Raw genomic sequence first — 20,247 nt, forward strand, 5'->3', positions numbered from 1 at the left:
GGAATGAAGAAAAAATGGAAAATATGATGCCTCCTAATAAAACTTATAAAACCCACATGCATCAGTCAAACAACCAGATTTACTGAATAAATACTGTATGTCAGGTCCTGTAAATACATATGACCAAAATATATAATGACTAAGACACAGTCCTTGTCTTTAAAGAGTTGCGGGGGGAGTGGAGGTGCAGGCTAGATGATAAAGGAATAGTGATGATCCAATACGTGTGTGCCCCAACAGTGGTGGTGAAGACACTTACTTGACTTTCCTTTGGCAGAAACTTGCAACAACAACAAAAAAGGACAAATTTAGTATGTGAATGATATCTTCCTAAGTGTACTCTTGTTCAGTGTACAACCGGAATAGTTTGATATGGTGATCCAGCACTACAAGATGGAAAAGAAGCTGAATCAGAGGAAATCAGGCACAACTTCTCTTGAAATGTCCCTGCATCCACCAAGCCTTGGTACTTGAATGCAGAGACCAGATCATCCTTTAAAACTTCTCCAGGGAGCATCACTCCAGGGAGCCCATATTCTTATTCGCCTATCTAACCCTCTCCTAGAGGGGCTTCCCAGGTGGCGCTAATGGTAAAGAACCTGACTGCCAATGCAGGAGACATAAGAGAGGTGGATTCGATCCCTGGGTTGGGAAGATCCCCCGGAGGAGGGCATTGGCAACCACTCCAGTATTCTTGAGAATGCCGTGGACAGAGGAGCCTGGTGGGAAGCATATTGTACTCTATGGCCATCAAACAAACCTATGCACGTCTTAATTCAAATGTCTAATTCAAGTTATCTCTTAAAGAGCTCTTGGGCTGGGAGCTCCCCAAACTCCTGGGGGCTGGACTTCTAAGAAATCTGAGAGACCCAGCATGGTTCGAACTTCACAGCAGCCCTGTCAGGGGCTCACCTGGACCTACCCCCCAGTTAATCTGTCATGCAAATTTACTACTTTCAGTTAATAAATGCCTAATAACTTCTCTTTTAGTCATTCCCCCTCCCCCCTCCACCTCCCCCAAGCCTGCCCAGATCTGAAAGAACTCTTCTGGGTGACTTGAAAGTTCTAGTTGAGGCAGTGAATCAAAATGAATCCTTTCTCCTTTCTCAAGAGTTTTGTTGAAATGAATGAACTCTGCTACATAGGCATCGGGGCTAAAAGGCAGGTACAAAGATAGATGGAAATAGTCCCAAGCAGCAAATAAGAACACATCACATTTATAGCTTCCAAATTATTTTCATATGTATCAATATTTACAACTTTGAGAGGTCAGTATTATTCTGTATATTTTTGTAGGTAAAGTGGCTGCAGCTCTGAGAAAGAAGTCCAAACTTGCCTAAGTAGTATGCGTTGACGTGGGACCTGCAACAGACTCCTCTGCTCTAAGTCTCATCTCTTTCTACAAGTGCTGGCTACGTCTCTAGTCCAGAGAGGAAAATAGCATGACTTGTGTCACAGTAGTGGTGCAAACAGAGTTGTGGGCGTAGGGGGAGAGGGATATATGTCCCAGAAGGCAAGGTGAGGTGGGGGTGCAGAATGGGAAACCTAAGGGAGCACAGATGGTATTTCCACTGACAAGTTCAAGTGAAAAGGCAAGTCAGTATGAGGAATGGCCCTAGGACAGCCATATATAAGAAGGGAGAATTTCAGGTCTGGTTGGAAAATGTCAAGTGAGTAGTTTGGCACAGCTGGTCTAGGTTCTGTGCAGGCTGGAGAGACAGGGAAGGAAGAATGCAGTAAGGGCAGTGGTCACGGGCCAGGCTGCTGAGTGCACCTTGAGCTCAGTAGCACTGGGAGCCATAGGAGAGGGGCAGCTCAGATGTGGGCTTGGATGGAGAGATGTTAATTTAAGAGCAGGGTGAAGAAGGGACAGAAGATACTTACCAGATGGGACAGAAGATACTTCCAGATACTGTCAGGGCCAGCTAAAAGAGGCAGGGGGGTCTCTCAGCAAGAGCTGCGACAGTGGCACCAGAAGACAGTGAGTACCGTGCAGTGACTCAAAATGCCCCCTATCTATTTTCTGAGGTTTTCAGTCCGTTCAGTCACTCAGTCATGTCCAACTCTTTGAGACCCCATGACTGCAGCACATCAGGCTTCCCTGTCCGTCACCAACTCCCAGAGCTTATTCAAACTCATGTGCATTGAGTCGGTGATGCCATCCAACCATCTCATCCTCCATTGTCCCTTTCTCCCCCTGCCTTCAATCTTTCGCAGCATCAGGGTCTTTTCCAAGGAGTCAGTTCTTCGCATCAGGTAGCCAAAGTATTGGAGTTTCAGCTTCAGCGTCAGTCCTTTCAGTGAATATTCAGGACTGATTTCCTTTAGGATATGAGGTTTTAAACGCACATAAACATATATATTGGCTTCCCTTGTGGCTCAGAGGTTAAAGCATCTGCCTGCAATGCAGGAGACCTGGGTTCTATCCCTGGGTCAGGAAGATCCCCTGGAGAAGGAAATGGCAACCCACTCCAGTATTCTTGCCTGGAGAATCCCATGGACGGAGGATCCTGGTGGGCTACAGTCTACGAGGTCACAAAGAGTCGGACACGACTGAGTGATTTCAGGGGAAACATATATATTAAGCAGTCCCGTAATTCTTTTTTAGTGGTGAATCCTATTTATCAGATATCCCTTCTTGTGGAAGCCAATTATATATATATATTTTAAAAAGCATATTAAAGCAGAGTTGCTCTGGCAACAGAGAGGTGCTTGGGAGCCCAGAGTACCAGCTTCCCTGGGTGCGCCTGGCCTTAGCTTGAAAATCACCTCTCAGGTGGAATTGAAGTGCTGCCTAAATGCACATTATCTCTTTGGACACATTGTCTTCAGTTTTTGATTTATTTTGTTCTTTGGAAAATTGAGCTTAGATTCTTTGATACATTGCTCTGTAAGAGTTATAAAATCTCAGGACTCTGGAAGATGCCTGGTCCCATTGAGGCAGATGTTGGTCTTAGATGCATTTCCAGCCAGTCAGCCAGTCACACCTCTACATGCTTGGGTGCAGCAGTGACCGTTGATAGTCAGTCTCAAGGAGTTTAGTGGGAAGATACATAATAAGTTCACAGGAGCAAATAACACTTTTAGATATTATAATCAAGTACTGTGAAAAAAATCAAAATGATATAATTGAGAAGAAAGGAGATTGGGAAGTCTGAAGAGATGGTGTTTGAACAGTGGTTTGAAAGACACGAAGGAGGAAGTCCCGTGTAGACCTGAGAGACGTGCATTTTAAACAGCAGGTCCAGCAGGGGCCAAGCCGAATCACTTGGTGTGTTGAGTATCTCTGTGGCCTTACAAAGCCTTTGTGGCTGCATAGTGCCTAGTGAGTAGGAAACAAGTAGTATATGGGGTTCTCCTTTGGCAGAAGCACAACAGTAGATCTTATTTAATTCTAAATATTCTAGGAACCTGTCGGGGAATGGATATTCTGGTGTGCATTGTTACCCAGGCTGCTGGAAAATTCAGCAGTGGACTTCGAAAGAACTAGAATGGAAGGAGAGAAGCCAGTTCGGCAAGAGGATGCTGTAGGTGTCAGAACTTAGTAGTCAACAGAACTGACTGGTGAATTTCAGTGGGACGTTATAAATCAAGAGTAATCCATTAAGAACCCTATGTTTTTCTTAAGGAACTTGGTAGATGGTGGTGCCCTTTACAGAGTTGAAGAGGACCTGGGATAGAAGTTGATTTAGCCTATGGCATGGGTTGGAGAGTGCATAGGATAGGAATCGATAGTTCTGCTTTGGCTCCTGAGTAGCAGAGATCCAAGAAGAGATGCTGAGGAGGCAGTTGGAGGCTGGTGCTCAGAGTAAAACTGGGCTGAAGATACTGATTTTCAGATTTAAAAGATCAATCAGTAGTACTATGAGTGTGGAAAAGTTGGCTTAAAACTCAACATTCAGAAAACTAAGATCATGGCATCTGGTCCCGTCACTTTATGGCAAAGAGATAGGTAAACAGTGGAAACAGTGACAGACTTTATTTTGGGGGGCTCCAAAATCACTGCAGATGGTAACTGCAGCCATGAAATTAAAATATGCTTGCTCCTTGGAAGAAAAGTTATGGTCAACCTAGACAGCTTAATACAAAGCAGAGACATTACTTTGCCAACAAAGGTCCATCTAGTCAAAGCTATGGCTTTTTCAGTAGTCATGTATGGATGTGAGAGTTGGGCTATAAAGAAAGCTGAGTGCCAAAGAATTGATGCTTTTGAACTGTGGTGTTGGAGAAGACTCTTTAGAGTCCCTTGGACAGCAAGGAGATCTAACCAGTTAATCCTAAAGGGAATCAGTCCTGAATATTCATTGGAAGGAGTGATGCTGAAGTTGAAACTTCAATACTTTGGCCACCTGATGCGAACTGACTCATTTTAAAAGACCCTGATTCTGGGAAAGATTGAGGGCGGGAGGAGAAGGGGACAACAGAGGATGAGATGGTTGGATGGCCTCACTGACTCAATGGACATGAGTTTCAGTAGACTCCAGGAGTTGGTGATGGACAGGGAAGCCTGGTGTGCTGCACTCCATGGGGTTGCACGTAGTCGGACAAGACTGAGCGACTGAACTGAACTGAGCTGATGAGTGCTTACTCTATGCTAGGCACCACTGGAAGAAACATACTTTCCATTGTCAGAAAAGTGCTTCTCCTCTTAGAACTGGTTCCTGGAACAGTACAGAGCTAATACAGGCAGGACTTCACCTTTGGGCGGGATAGTATGATGCAGCACCCACCCGGTTTCTGAGAAGAGATTTTCCAGGGTAACCATCTGGCATCCTTTGCGGAGCGCCAGGTCTTTGGCACAATTCTGATTTTAAAACCACCACAATTGGGCTTCTGTGAAACACAGTACTGTATAAATCTATGGTGTTAAGAGATATCATCTTGACATTTAGGTACTGTTCCAACAGCATCACACTGCACCCAAACAAAGAGGTCTTTCAATGTGGTCTGTGTTAAACCTGAGATGGAAATAGCTGTGGGAAAACAAATTTCTCATGGGTTGTACTACTCAGACCAGTTAATACATACTGTGCATCTATGGAATGTCCAGGTGTTTAATTTCTTTGAACCAACACTTGTTGTTGCCAGTCCTTAAATGAATCAGTTTAATGTTAACACTGTAGTACTATTCATTATTTATGTTATTTGTATTATTAATGTTGTGTTGTATTCTTTAGCATTTCTAACTCCACAGAAGCAGCTGTGCCAAGCATATCAAAAATACATTTCTTGCCAGAATTAGATTTGCCTTTTAAAAAAAGGAAGGCAGGATGTCAAGAAAGAAAAGGAAGGAAGGAAGGGGAGGGAAAGAGGAGGTGGGGGGGGGAGGGAGGGAGAGAGAGAAGAGGGAAGGAAGGAAGGAAAGAAGAAACTCACTTAAAGGTGAGCTCTAATGGGACAGGTAGTATGCTGGTGGTTTTAATAATCAGCACCAAAATATATTAGACAATAGAAACGTTCTGCTCTTTCTTCTGTATATCTATCATTCTTGGGATGCCAGTCTCAGAAATCTAGACTAGGGGAGTTTTGAGAATTGTTCATATATCTATCCATCCATCTATTAAGTCACCAAAAAGGGAATATTTCAGTGATAGTGGATCAGGGCATAGGAAAGTCTATGATATGCCAGGCAGGCACTGTCCTAGATACTGAGGTATTTGTTTATTCTCTCAGCATGTATTTATGTATGCCTACTGTGAGCCAAATACTGTGTGAGGCATTGATGATATACTTGTGAAGGAGAGATATGGTATCTGCCCTTAAATTAGTTTGTGCGTGCCAAGTCATTTCAATTGTGTATGACTCTTAGTTCTTGCCTTAGTAACTAAATAAGTGAGTACCTGGATATTAGTAAGCAGTAGAATGTATAAATACAGGAATGTTCATTAATTGTAGCAATGCTACAAAATACGGTAATTTTTCAGTATATGTGGGTATTGACTCCAGGACTCCTAAGAATACTAAAGTCTGGGATGCTCAAGTCCTTTATATAAAATGGCATGTGTATGCTCAAGGCAATGGCACCCCACTCCAGTACTCTTGCCTGGAAAATCCCGTGGATGGAGGAGCCTGGTGGGCTGCAGTCCAAGGGGTCGCTAAGAGTCGGACATGACTGAGCGACTTCACTTTTGCTTTTCACTTTTTCATGCATTGGAGAAGGAAATGGCAACCCACTCCAGTGTTCTTGCCTGGAGAACCCGAGGGACAGGGAAGCCTGGTGGGCTGCCGTCTGTGGGGTCGCACAGAGTCGGACATGATTGAAGCGACTTAGCAGCAGCAGCAGCAGCTGTGACCTCATGAACTGTAGCCCACCAGTCTCCTCTGTCCGTGGGATTTCCCAGGCAAGAATACTGGAGTGGGTTGCCATTTCCTCCTCTAGGAGATCTTCCCAACCCAGGGATCAAACCCATGTCTCCTGTGTCTCCTGCATTGGCAGGTGGATTCTTTACCACTGAGCCACCTGGGAAGCCCCAAATGGCATAGTATTTGCATCTGTATTTGTATTCACATACAACCTATGCACATCTTCCTGTATACTTTAAATCACCTATAGATTACTTACAATACCTAAAGCAGTGTTAAATTGCCAGTACATGTATAAATTATGCAGTTGGTTGAATCTGGGGATGTGGAACCCAAAGGTACCAATGGTGAATATGGGGATTGGAACCCGAAGGTACAATGGGCTGATAAGATTACATAACAAGAGGACCCCACCTGGGATGGGACAAAAGTTCGGGTGAGGAAATGATGTTTCATTTGAGACCTGGATGATAAGTAAAATGGAACCAGGGAAAAGGCCACTGGGCAAGGACTAAGAGGACACAGTCCTAAAGGAACCATAGATCTAGATGTGGAAAAAGGACACACCCATTAGTAAGTGCATTATGACCTGATGTTATCAGTGTCATAGAATGGAACTACAGGCATAGAGTTCTTTTGTTCTTAGTTTATACTACTCCATTCTTGGTTTTTTGTTTTGTTTCTATTTTACTTTTGTTTTTTAATTTAGGCCACCTGGGGTTGACTACAAGCTCCATCACCTAGGTGTGTGAACTTGGATTGATACAATAGCATTGTAAGATTCTTGTGAGGATTGAATAAGACAGTCATGCCCAGCACAGTGTCCAGTGCATGTTAGGTGCTCAGTGTGTTTGGTTCTATTCTCCTTGCACATAAGCAATCAATGTACCCTCCATGCTTGTAAATGACATAGGAGAAGGGAACATTAGAGGACACTTTAGATATGAAGAAGCATTTGCCTTAGCCTTGAATTGATGACAGGTTTTCAAACAGTGTCAACGATGCAGAAAATTGAGGAGAGGGCAGGTGAGGAGAGCCATTATATTATAATGAAAGGTATAGGAGCAGGATGGTATATACAAGGAATATTCCACTTATACCACAGTGCAAGGTAAATGGAGGGTCAAGTGAAGAATGAGGCCTATATGAGTATTTTAGAATGAGATTATTTTGAATTTTGAATGATAAGCTAAAAGAATATTTACTTTATCATATAAGCAATAAAAGTCCTTTAAGAGTTTTAAATAGGAAGAAAAAATGGTCTTAGTGTAATGGGTAGGGAAAAGAAAGTTTTGAGGCATTGAGAACATTTAGGAGACTTTATCTGGGCATGACTTAAGGGTGAGTGTAGCAAGAAGGAACAAATGGGAAGAAATTACAAGCCAAGAGCTGGATGTATCTGGTAATGGAGTCTATATGAGTGCTGAGAGAGGAAAGGGTTATCTATACATCTAAGACCATGGCATCTGGTCCCATCACTTCATGGGAAATAGATGGGGAAACAGTGGAAATAGTGTCAGACTTTATTTTTGGGGGCTCCAAAATCACTGCAGATGGTGATTGCAGCCATGAAATTAAAAGACACTTACTCCTTGGAAGGAAAGTTATGACCAACCTAGATAGCGTATTCAAAAGCAAAGACATTACTTTGCCAACAAAGGTCCGTCTACTCAAGGCTATGGTTTTTCCAGTGGTCATGTATGGATGTGAGAGTTGGACTGTGAAGAAAGCTGAGCACCGAAGAATTGATGCTTTTGAACTGTGGTGTTGGAGAAGACTCTTGAGAGTCCCTTGGACTGCAAGGAGATCCAACCAGTCCATTCTGAAGGAGATCAGCCCTGGGTCTTCATTTGGAAGGACTGATTCTAAAGCTGAAACTCCAGTGCTTTGGCCACTTCATGCAAAGAGCTGACTCATTGGAAAAGACTCTGATGCTGGGAGGGATTGGGGGCAGGAGGAGAAGGGGATGACAGAGGATGAGATGGCTGGATGGCATCACCGACTCGATAGATGTGAGTTTAAGTGAACTCCGGGAGGTGATGATGGACAGGGAGGCCTGGCGTGATGCAATTCATGGGGTTGCAAAGAGTTGGACACGGCTGAGTGACTGAACTGACTGATCCATCTAAAGATTAAGCCCAAGTAGAACAGTGAACATTGATGGGGATGTCAACAAGAGCTGTTGCTTTCAAGGTCTTCTCCTTTCCTACTCCCCAGAAAGAGTTGAGGTAGGCTTTGGCTTCAGAAATCTTATCTTAAAGAGTTATGACATACTGAGATAAAACCCATAACAGTCTGCTGAAATAAAAAGCTAAAATTCGGCTAATAGATTTGGGCCACTTGAAAAGATGAATTTGACCATCATCCATATGAGGTTAATGGTTGAAACTGTAAAAATCCATATATTCAAGCCTTGGAGCCCTAACATTGAGAGAACAAGAGGTAGAAGTTGGAAGTAACGTGGGAACTAGGAGACCACTTAAAGATTTCACTGTTATGAAAACGAAAAGTTTTTTTTTTTTAATTCTGACTAATTTGAGATGGCATGATAATGGTCTTGTTTTGATAATGTCAAATGCTTTATGGAAATGAAGGATAGTGAGAAGTTTATAAAGGCCAGTAAATAAGGGGTGTATAGTATGAAAGTGGACTTTTTAGATGGCTCAGTGGTAAAGAATCCACCTGCCAAGCAGGGGACGAACATTCAGTCCTTGGGTCAGGAAGATCCCCTGGAGGAAGAAATGGCAACCCAGTCCGGTATTCTTGCCTGGAGAATCCCATGGACAGAGGAGCCTAGCAGGCTGCAGTCCAGGGGGTTGAAAAGACTCGAACATGACTTAGCGATCAAGCAATAACAATATAAAAGCATTAGTGGGAGAGAAGCTGTAGGTGTGATGGTTCTATTTTAGATCAGGGAGAACTTCCTGAAATGGTGAAATTTGAGTTGAGTTCTAAATGGCATAAGGAACTATGTCCATGAAGAGCAAGGATATGGTTCTAGATAGATGGAATGGCAAACCTTTCTAAGTCAGGAGCAAGTCTGGCACATGTAATGAACAGTAAAAAGGTTGGTATAGCTGGAATGAATATTCCATTTGACAGGTCAAAATGATAGCATATTCTAAAACGACCCTCTCCCCAAAGCATTAACTATCCATTGATGGATTTTATACCTCTCAACTTAAGTTGTTAAATAAAGTTGTTAAACACAAGTTGCCTTTGTGTAAATTGTCTCAATAGACGGTTTCACTTTTGACATACCAAGTCAACTCCTCTTCCAGTTCAGACTACCACAACTGTGATGGCCAAATACCACATTAAAGTAGAGTCTATGCCTAGAAGTGCAGTCCACTTCTAATTATACTTCACTGATATTAATACAGCAGTAAAGTCAGTCCATGGCAAATTTATACAGAAGCAACTTTTTTGCAGCTCTATTAAGGTATAACTGACATATAAAATTGTAAATAATGAACATTTTCACTGGAAGTTGCTAGTCATTATTTCAAATGTTCTGAAAGAGGGGTAAAGGTGTGTATCCATTTAAACCAATAAGTTTGCTATATGCTGCTCTTAGCTGTCTTTTTTGGAAGTGAAAACAATGCTACCATTCGGAAGTTTTTGTGTGTTCCAGCTTGTTTGTTAGAGATTTCTAAGCAGAGCCAAATTTGTGACTTGGCCTGAATGTAAACATTCACATCATTCATGATGATTTTTATTGAGCTATCACTTTGTCAAAGTCTATAAACTAATACACATGTGTTTTAGGGAAACACTGCAGTTTCTAGGTTAAATCTACTTTAAATTAGCTAAGTGACATATATGAGAATTATGGATGGCACTAGATGGCATTTTTTGGTATAAGTTTATATACCCTATAAGCTGGCACCTTCATATGGGTAAGAATATAAAACAAACAGAAAAGAAATACTGCGGAGTTTTAACATCATTTTTTGAACTCTCAAGAGCCAAGGAATTGCTGGGCAAAAAATCAATATTGTCTCATTGCCTTTCTGCTTGGCCCCATTCTATCAGGAACAGTATCTTGTATTGTAAATCTTTTATTTGCTTCTAATGTGGTAACAATCTCAGAAGGTTTGCAAAGTCTTTTAGATAAGTAATAAAGCTCAGTATCATTTGGTTTATGAATATAAAAGGATAAAATACATGTCAAAGGCAAATGAAAGCCTTTTATTGAATCAAGTATAACCTACATAATATATTCCAGCAGTTCTTGTTCTTCTTTCATGTTTATATAATTTTGGTGTACTTGCAAGTTTTCAAGCTTGCTTTTATTATCTGTTACTCACAGCCGCCTCATGAGGTAAGACTGAGTAGCTTGCTTAAAAGGCAAGGTGCCAGAGGAATAGAGAGATGAAGTCAGTTTCCCGGAGCGGCCCAGCAAAGAAGTAGCTGATCCAGATTGCAAATTCTGGTCCCTCGGTCCCTTATTCATTAGCCACTAAGTCTCAGCTCCTCTCATTTCTTCACATCCTCAGAATTTCTTACTCCCTGCTTGTTTTAATGAGGCCCATGAGACTTTCTTTTGGTTAACTTTCACATACTATTCCTACCATGCCACCACTTCCCTACCCCTAGGAAGATTTACTCTAAAGCCTATGGAAAAGTTAATTTGCTGATACTTATTCCAAATTGGCCTATTCCAGCCGCTGAGTATTGCTTTTCCCTCCAGAGGTGTAGATTATGGACATTTCCTACAGTGATTCAACATACCTGGTCTCCAAGATCCAGTCCTGAGTCCTGAATAGCATTTCTACAAATCCCTCATGACCTTTATCCTCCTCTTTGACTTGCTAATAGAACCTTATCCAAGGGCAAAGTATGGAAAAAATAAAGAGGAAGGATTTTTGTAAACACCCAAGTCTGTGGAATTTTATCGTGTTCTTCACAGTACAAGATATGCTCTAGCCCATATCACTACCTGCTGAAACACATGTTTTCTTGTACATATTCTGTCCTGAAACTCCCTGAGTGCCACAGCCCTAATCTTTCTTCACCTTCTCTCTCCACTTTCTTGGCAATAATATGGTAACCATATTATCCCTTGCATCCTTACTGCTACAGATAATTTGGTGCTAGAGTCCTGAGGTAGAAAGATTCAGATCTTCTTAGGCAAAAATGAATTCAGTTGGCATTCATTATGAATCCCTTTGAGATATAAACCTGCATTTTTAAAAAATATGTTCTCATCTTTGTAATTAGATGCCCAGTCCCTGCTGTCATCCCAGTGTGTATAATATATACTGGTGGAAATGATCAGTAGTTGGTCCAGGCCAGGGCAGTATTAAATAAATCCCACTGATTTTATGAGCCTGGAGTTGTACTTACTTGGTAATCTCTTGCACAGTAATCTTTGGCCAGCATAAGCAGTAGAGATTTATAATACCACATGATCATCCAAAATATATCACTTTCCTATTAAGGCAATGCCAGGTGACATCCATCTATCCAAAACCATTAATTGAGTTATCAGAATAGCCAGGTGTTATGCTAAATTAAAACCACAATTTTCTTGTGTCTGTAAAACCAGAGAGATATTAAACAGAGTTTGATTTCAACTTTATTTTCTAAAAGCACATAGAATGTCCTCATCATGTTCTTTGCTGGTTGATAGTGTATAAAAGATATGCTTTTATCTTGTTGATGATTGAGGAAGTGCTAGCATTTCATGTCATAATGCTGACTTCTCTGCATCATTGTACAAGATATGTGGACACAACTGAGAGCTTTAGACTAAAAAAATGCTGAAGCTAGGGACTACTTGCATTTTTTGTTTTAATCAAGTCTGAATGGAAGCTCTATCTTTTGCATTTTGATTAATATTTAGATTCCTAGGATAGAATGGTAATTAGGATTCTATAGGCTACTAATTCTTACTTAATATCCTTAAATATCTGTGTAAATATGAACACTTCCAGTATTCAAAATGCCATACTCAGAGATTAGGTTTAAAGTTTTCATGATGTCTAGTAAGCAGATAAAAGTAATTTGTGGTAGAAATTATGGTTATAATAGTGGAAAGAAGGAATGTGATCATGATAACTAATTTTCACTAGATTTGAAGTAAAAAGAAAATCACCCATCACAAAAGCCTAAATAGATTTTATTGGGTAATAGTCACAGTGAAAATTCCTGATTACAGTGTTGCCTTATAGAAACCAGGCAACACTGGTCATTTTTGTCATTATAATGAAATCATGACTATTTGCATTTGTCCCCATAATTTATCGAATGGCATTCATTGATGCAGGTTGATTGTGATGCTATCATCCTGTAACTGACACACATAACCAACTATAGATAAAGGGCACGTGAATTATTGAGGCTAGGCTCAGGCATCAACTCTTGAGCTTTGCACGGTCACATCTGGGCCAGTTCCATTGCTTGCTCACTCTAGAGTGTGTTCCTGCACATTCTGATGTTAAGCACTACTTAGATCAGATATGTTATTTAGAACCTTGTAAATTAGTCTATGGCATCCTGTCAGAATTATATTTTGATTACAATATAATTGTGAATCATATTCAGAAAACCATTGGTAATAGCTTCCATTTCACTGTTATGTTTTTATACATTTTTATATTAATTTTGAGGTATTTAGGAAGTAGTTTTACTCCAAAAGAAAAGGAAATGGCAACCCACTCCAGTACTGTTGCCTTGAAAATCCCGTGGATGGAGGAGCCTAATAGGTTACAGTCCATAGGGTCGCAAAGAGTTGGACACTTCACTTTCACTTTACTCCAAAGTGAAAGTAATTTATCTCAAGTGCGGAAAAATGGGTCATAATCAAAGTGGGAGCTAAAGCTTTTATTGGTTTTGTAGAAAAAACCATAATATTGGTAGAATAATTAGCAATTTTATTATTTCTCTTCACTGGTATGTATTTTATTTTTAAGCCTTATTACATATGGTTTCACTCTGCTAGAAAAATATATGTTAGAGGGAAATAAGTCTATCAGCTCCCTATTTTTCTACAAGAAAAAAGTCTCACTGTTTTCTTTGTATCAGTCACTATGTCATGATATCCTATATGCTAATTTTTTCATTTCTATTTAAGAGACAACAAGCAAGGTATAATGTCTTTCAAGACCACAGTGATCATTCACAGAACTGAATAATGATCAATGAAATGATATCCCAAGGCCTGAATAAACATAGCGTTAGTGCTGGAAAATGTCAGTCTTCTTGCTTCAAAAGGGCAAAAGTGTTACTGGACCCAAGCTGGTATTTTTCATTTTGTATAATGGACTTATTCTGAAATTCACCAAGATCATTTAATTCCTATTGAGAGGTGTATGATGAATTGTAAATGACCTCAATGATGTAATAGTGCTCGATAATGTCAGCTATATTCAGCCATTTCATTCATTGTATTTAACCCTCTGGGCATTTAGAAAGTCCTTATCTTATACCTTCTTGTTATCAAATGCTGTCCAATGCTATTTACCAAAGGATTTGATGGTTACTTTTAATCATATGATACCCTCTTTTTTATGGCACATAAATGGAAGTCCTAAATGACTACTGGCAGATTCTTATAAACAGAATCCTAGATCACAACCCACCTACCTTATTTATAAGATGGATCCAAGGTGTACTTAATACAAAGAAACAAAGTACACTGAAATATATATCCAAGAATATATTTTTCATATGTATTCCTTAGTATCCAGTTTGTGTGTGTGCTCAGTTGCTCAGTCGTGTCCAAATCTTTGCTATCCCATGGATTGTAGCCTGCCAGGCTCTCTGTCCATGGAATTTTCTAGGCAAGAACACTGGAGCAGGTTGCCATTTCCACTTCTAGGGGATCTTCTTGATCCAGGGATCCAACCCACATCTCCTGCATTGGCAAGTGGATTCTTTTACCACTGTGCCACCTGGGAAGCATGTATCCAGTATAATGGACATTAAATTGTGAAAAAGACGAAAGAAAAGTACTATCTTCCTTACCTGTCCTTCATAGGACACTAAGCTGCCTCCTATTTACACTCTATTGAGCTCCACATGGGGGCTTCCTTGGTAGCTCAGACGGTAAAGCATCTGCCTGCGATGCAGGAGACCTGGGTTTGAGCTCCACATAAATGATTGGCACAACTTATAAAGTGTAATCACCGCACAGAACAGCCAGGGGTTATTTGATTGCATCTTCAGAATAATGTTTAAAAGGGGAAAAAAGCATATGATTCTAAGTTTCATTATTCAACCATTTTCTGTAAAAACCAATTGCAGAATGGAAGAATTTAGCCTGGCATACAGGGTTGTGTGGAGCGGGTGATGTAATCTGGGACCCACACTTGAGCCCTGCCTCTCCGCCCAGGGCGGTGTTGGTAAGTGAGCTGCTTAGTGAAGAGCTCATTCTCACTGCTGGCCGACCTCGTGGGGATCCCTATCTGAACTCTGTGCACAGGGCCTCAGAAGGATCCAGAGATGACAAGACCACATTTGTTTCAGCTTTCAACCAAATGGGTTCTTCAGATGGTCCAAACACTACTCCTTTGTCTATCCGAGGACAAAACTACATTTGATAACTTAATGATAGTTTTTAATAGATTGAGAAGAATTTTTTCAAAAAATGGCTACCATATAAATATGATTTGTTTAAGTAACCTCATTTCCCTCCTATCTTATGTCAGAAAATTAGCCTTCTAATGTACCTTGTTCATGCTACAACCTGATCTATATTCCTGGGCTAAGAACTTTGAGTGGCATCAATCCATAGCATCTGAAAGCTTTTGCCAAAGACGTGTCAGAACTCCTTTAAGGAACACATCACCCATGAATTCTAGACTTACACAACACCAGTGACCTCACAGTTGAAGTATGCCTTAATGATCCAATGGTAGAAGCTGTTCTGTAAATACATGGAATAGTTCTTATTGTTATCAGTGGGCGTTTCCTAGAACTTCTGAACTTTTCTAAACCCGCAGCCCCATGGTGTTTTCAAGGTTTGATTTACAAAAGAAATAGGCACTTAAAAGATTTTCTCTTCCAAACCCTTTAAAAAAAAAAAAAAATTAGATCTGAATAGATACCTCAAAGCCACTTTGTGTCACCAGAATCCTTTCTCTAGGTCTAAAATCCTGAAAGGAGCTATAACAGGTAAATCAATTCACTGCACTGCTTCTACTTGGAACAAACCTAAATGATCTAAATCACTGTTGCTTTGCTTTAAACACACACACACACTTCCTTTGTTCTATTTCTCTTTCACATAGCTGGACTACCTCTCTGACGGAGAGAAAAACAACGATCATTGGCCCCCGGGGAAAGTGTGTAGCTGCAAATGAAGGGTGGAGTGAGGTGGTGAAACGGTGGGAGTGCTTGTGTTGGCCTTCATTTCCTCCACGATTCCTGTAATTTCTGCTGCCAGAGCCTGGTGGATGGCAGACCTTCAGTGGGGACAGGGGAATGGCAGCTGTGTGCCAGCTCTCCCTCGGAGATATTACCAAAGAGGGCAGGACATTTGAGACACATTTTTTTCTTTTACCATAAATTATGAAATGAAAGAGTATGATATGTACCTCAAGAATTGAGCCAAATTCTTCCCTCTGCTTTAGAAAATTCTCCCCTACAGTCAGAGAAACCTTTTTTTTGTTGTTGTTGTTCTTTTTTTTTTTTTTTTTTTATTTTATTTTTAAACTTTACATAATGGTATTAGTTTTGCCAAATATCAAACCTTTTTTATAGTACCCACTTGTGAACTCTTCTCTCCATGCACATGATACATGAAAGAGGAGCACAGCAGAGCAGAGCACAGTCTATGGAGCCATACTCCCCTGCTTCAAATTCTGACACCTACCATTTACTTTGTATCCTTGCTTTAATCTTCTTGCCTGATGAATGCAAAGTAAATTCTTCATTGAGATTATTGCAATTGTTTTTGTTGTTTCAGACTTGTTTCACCAAGTCCTTTCAGACTATTTGCTACCCTATTTACTGCAGCCTGCCAGGCTCCTCTGTCTGTGGGATTTCCCAGGCAAGAATACTAGAGTGGGTCACCACTAGAAGTGGGTCTCTTTCACCAGGGGACCTTCCCGACCCAGGGATTGAACCTGAATCTCCTGCACCGGCAAGCATATTCTTTACCACTGAGCCACCCAGGAAGCCCATACAAATGCTCAATACATGGTAGTAAATATGATTATGATGATACTTCTATGCCCTGACAAACACTTTCTCCTTAGTCCTCTGTTTTAAAGAACATGAGAAATAGAATTTTTACTTATTTTTCCTGAAAAGGAAGATTTGTAGATTCTGTAACTTCTCTTGTCATTACTTTTGTTGAGATTGCACTTTGGGTAGAGAAATCACAAAACTCACCATCCAAATTGGGACACTTTTGAGAGTGAAATGGAGTGTTAATCTGATGGGGCACCAAGGCAACAGGCATAAACTGGGGCTTTCCCTGGAAAACTGAGAGTTTGGTGTCCTAATTTTGGCACTATTCAGGAAGCTAAGGTCCTAAACCTTCTCCTTGTTTCAAGGTCTGAAACACAACTGGAGGAAAAAGTGCTAATTTTCTCAAAAGTTTATTCTTGTTTGAAGAAGGCTAGGAAATAATTGGGAGAAGGCAATGGCATCCCACTCCAGTACTGTTGCCCAGAAAATCCCATGGATGGAGGAGCCTTGTAGGCTGCAGTCCACGGGGTCGCTAAGAGTCAGACACGACTGAGCCACTTCACTTTCACTTTCCACTTTCATGCATTGGAGAAGGAAATGGCAACCCACTCCAGTGTTCTTGCCTGGAGAATCCCAGGGACGGGGAAGCCTGGTGGGCTGCCGTCTATGGGGTCGCACAGAGTCGGACACGACTGAAGCAACTTAGCAGCAGCAGCAGCAGCAGGAAATAATTGCACCTGCTATTTTATCCAGGAACTCCATTTAAAAAAAAGACACAACTGAGTCAAAATCACAAAGGATTATTTCTGCTTTAATATGCCATGTCCAAAACTGGCTAGGAGGTCTTCAGGACCCCTGGGTGTTTTGTCCTGCCCAGCAGCTAATTGGCTGTGTTATCACAGCCCAGGTCCCAGTTATGCCATCTGTACAATCAGGGAGTTGGATCAAGGGACCTCTGGGATCTCTAACAGTTTAGAACTGTTTTTAATCTCCTGTAGTATTAGTATTGAATAACAATTTCAGTAATATTATCTTTTCTAAACTCAGATTTTGTATCCTTCTTGAAAGTAGTTTTCAATTTAGGTTGTGAGCAACATGTTACTCCTGAAAGCACCATGAAGGAATAAAATAATACTCTTTTTTTTTCATCTTTACTGGGAGTGGTTTCTATGCCAGACATCACTGTTTTTTTTAAATACCTATCTCTATGAGGTAGGTATTTAATTTTCATTTCTCATGTAAGAAAATTAAACCAAAGATATAGAGCAGTATAGGGCAAAAGTCAAATTTGAACCCAGAATGTCTGGCTTCATGGTCTGTGCTCTGCTCTGCAATATACCCTTTCATACAGCCTGTGCATTTAAACCCTGTAATAAACCTTTGTAGTAGGTACCATCATCATCTATTAAGAGGGGAACCTGAGACAGAGAAGTAACTAACCCATTGCAAGGTCTCACCAGTCTACGCTGAACCAACATGCATGACATTTTCCACCAAGCTTCTTAAGAAGCAGATCATGCTTATTATTTTATGGCTCACTCAGGGGCTTTGACAATGACTCTGCCAAAGACCAAAAGACAGTTTCTAATCGACACACAAGTTTTATCACTTGGAAAGAAATTGAAGGAAGCTACAACATACTAACCCAGATAATGTGCTTCCAGGAAATACTTTAAAAACCTGAGCTAAATTGATTTTAATTATATTGTTACATAAGACTCATATGAAATTTGAAGTGGTGTTTGAGTTTTGATTCTTGCAGAGACCATTTTTTAAGAGGTGAAAAAATATTCTAGAAACATCAGGTGTGGGACTCAGTTTTCCAGACACCTTTAAATAGGAATTTGATTTACTTTAATCATAGTGCTAATACTGTCTTTTGTTTTACATATTGTGTAAACTTTTATACTTTTCAACCAAATTGTGTTTCTATTTATTCGTTTTATTTAGCTAAACTTTTGAGGGCATCTAATGACTTCTTTCCATATTTCCTCTTACAATATTCTTTTGACAGTTTCTCCTGTGATGAGTAAATATATGTTACTTCCTATTTATATAGGTTACCCTGTTTCAAACTCTGAATTTGGAAACTCAGTGTAAGATAGATGGTGCTGGTTATCTGCTCCAAGATTTTTATGACAATCAATTTGGAAATACTGTATACATAGACAGGCCTTACTTTTTAAAATATAGTAGCAATTCATTTACTTGAATTATTAGGAAAAGAAATAATTCAGATCAGCAGAAGTTATATTGGATTGACATTTCTGTAATAATTCAAATTATAGATTCTATCCAACCTGATTTTATTGTGACCACTGACTCTATACCTAAGTGTCCTCCTATAACATTACTCTGTCAAAAAATCAGGCAAGGGTAGAACAGTAGGGATAATGAGATAGATAATAATGTAAAATTGTTATATATCGAAAATGTAAGACTGAAGTACAGAAGGGCTACCGTGGTCAACTGAATGATGAGGGCATTGGCAGTAAGCACATGCCATACAGACTATTTCCAGCAGGGCAAGCATTGCAGGAAGTCATCATCAGCTCTCTGAAGACATTTGTCTTTAGACATTTGGGGAGGTCGGCTGTTTCCCAAGTATGTTGTGAAAGGGAACCACTTTTCCTTTTCCTAAACTCAGAGATTATAGACTATGGGTGAACTACCTAAGCCTTTAGTCAGTTAGAATCACTGATTCAAAAACATTTGTGTACCAGCCATTTTTTCTAAATGTTGAATATAAAGTAATAAATGAAACCAATAAGCTCCCTACCCTCAAGTCTAAGGGGAAAAATAAAGTAAACAAGAAACAGGTGATCAGCTAAGACTGCCAAATGATGGCAGATGCTGAGAACAGATAAAATGGATGATATGGAGGAGAGGTGAGAGTGACTTGGAGGGGGTTACTTAGGGTAGGTGGTCAGAGAAGCCTCATGACGAGGCGCTAAGAGTGGAGATAGGTCACAGGGACACTTGGGCAAAAGACCATGTGGGCTGAGGGAGAAGCAGTTCTGAGGCCTTGAAAGTCAGCTGTGTGCCAGGATTGTGCTGGAGATAGGGGCTTTGCTCTCATGAAGTTCACTGCTCTAATACAAAAATAAGATATCTGCCTACAAGAAACTCATGAATGACACAGAAAACAAACAAGCAAGCCATTGCAGCATAACAAAGGTCCCCTCCTATGGCTGTCATGGCAACAGAGAAAGAAAATGATCCAGTCTCCTTGGACAGAGCAACAGGTCAGAGGAAACCTCCCAGGGCAATTTGCCTAGGGCCTTCCAGGTAGGTCATCAGTGGCAAAGCCAGATTTCTCACAGGGTTTCTCAGTTGTTTTCCAGTGTTTTCTATCATTTGAATTTCATCGTATTCCCAGGGGACAGAGAAAACCGATTGAAAGTGAGAAAGCTAAGGAAAAATCCCTCAAATAAAGCCAGAGAAGCACCTACATGATTTTAGAGATGGCACAGTTTATATTTATTGAGTCTAATGCTGTACTGAACTTGTAAAGAAAAAAAAATTCGAACATCATATATGGGGCTTCTGTATAGAAGATCAACACTTACTATGCAAAAGCAGTTATTCAGTACAGTTATAAGTCCAAAAATCTTTTTCCCTAAGACAAAGGGATTTTTCATGTGTTTAATTTTTTCCCATCTGAGTATCAACTGTAGTATAAAAAATCATCTGGAAACCTTACCTGGAGAAAGGAGTCAAGGATGGATGTTGGGTTATGTGGCAGGTTTCCTAAAGCTGTGTACAATCTACCATGAGTTGTTTTTTTCAGTTACAGTGAGAAAT

The 20,247-nt window shown here is 40.4% G+C and overlaps 1 protein-coding gene across 4 annotated transcripts in view; it reads right to left on the reverse strand.

Annotated features, from left to right (window-relative positions):
• STARD13 (StAR related lipid transfer domain containing 13) overlaps positions 1–20,247 on the reverse strand; it is a 482,949-nt gene that overhangs the window by 434,499 nt on the left and 28,203 nt on the right. Inside the window, exon 1 of one of the 4 annotated variants that reach the window (XM_044927357.2) lies at positions 260–388. The exons of the other annotated variants lie outside the window; for them this stretch is intronic. The gene's annotated coding sequence lies outside the window, so the exon portion shown is untranslated. Of the gene's footprint in view, positions 1–259; positions 389–20,247 lie in introns of those variants that run through there. 4 annotated transcript variants of the gene reach the window in all.

This window comes from Bubalus bubalis, chromosome 13 (assembly GCF_019923935.1).
Source record: "Bubalus bubalis isolate 160015118507 breed Murrah chromosome 13, NDDB_SH_1, whole genome shotgun sequence".
NCBI lineage: Eukaryota > Metazoa > Chordata > Mammalia > Artiodactyla > Bovidae > Bubalus > Bubalus bubalis.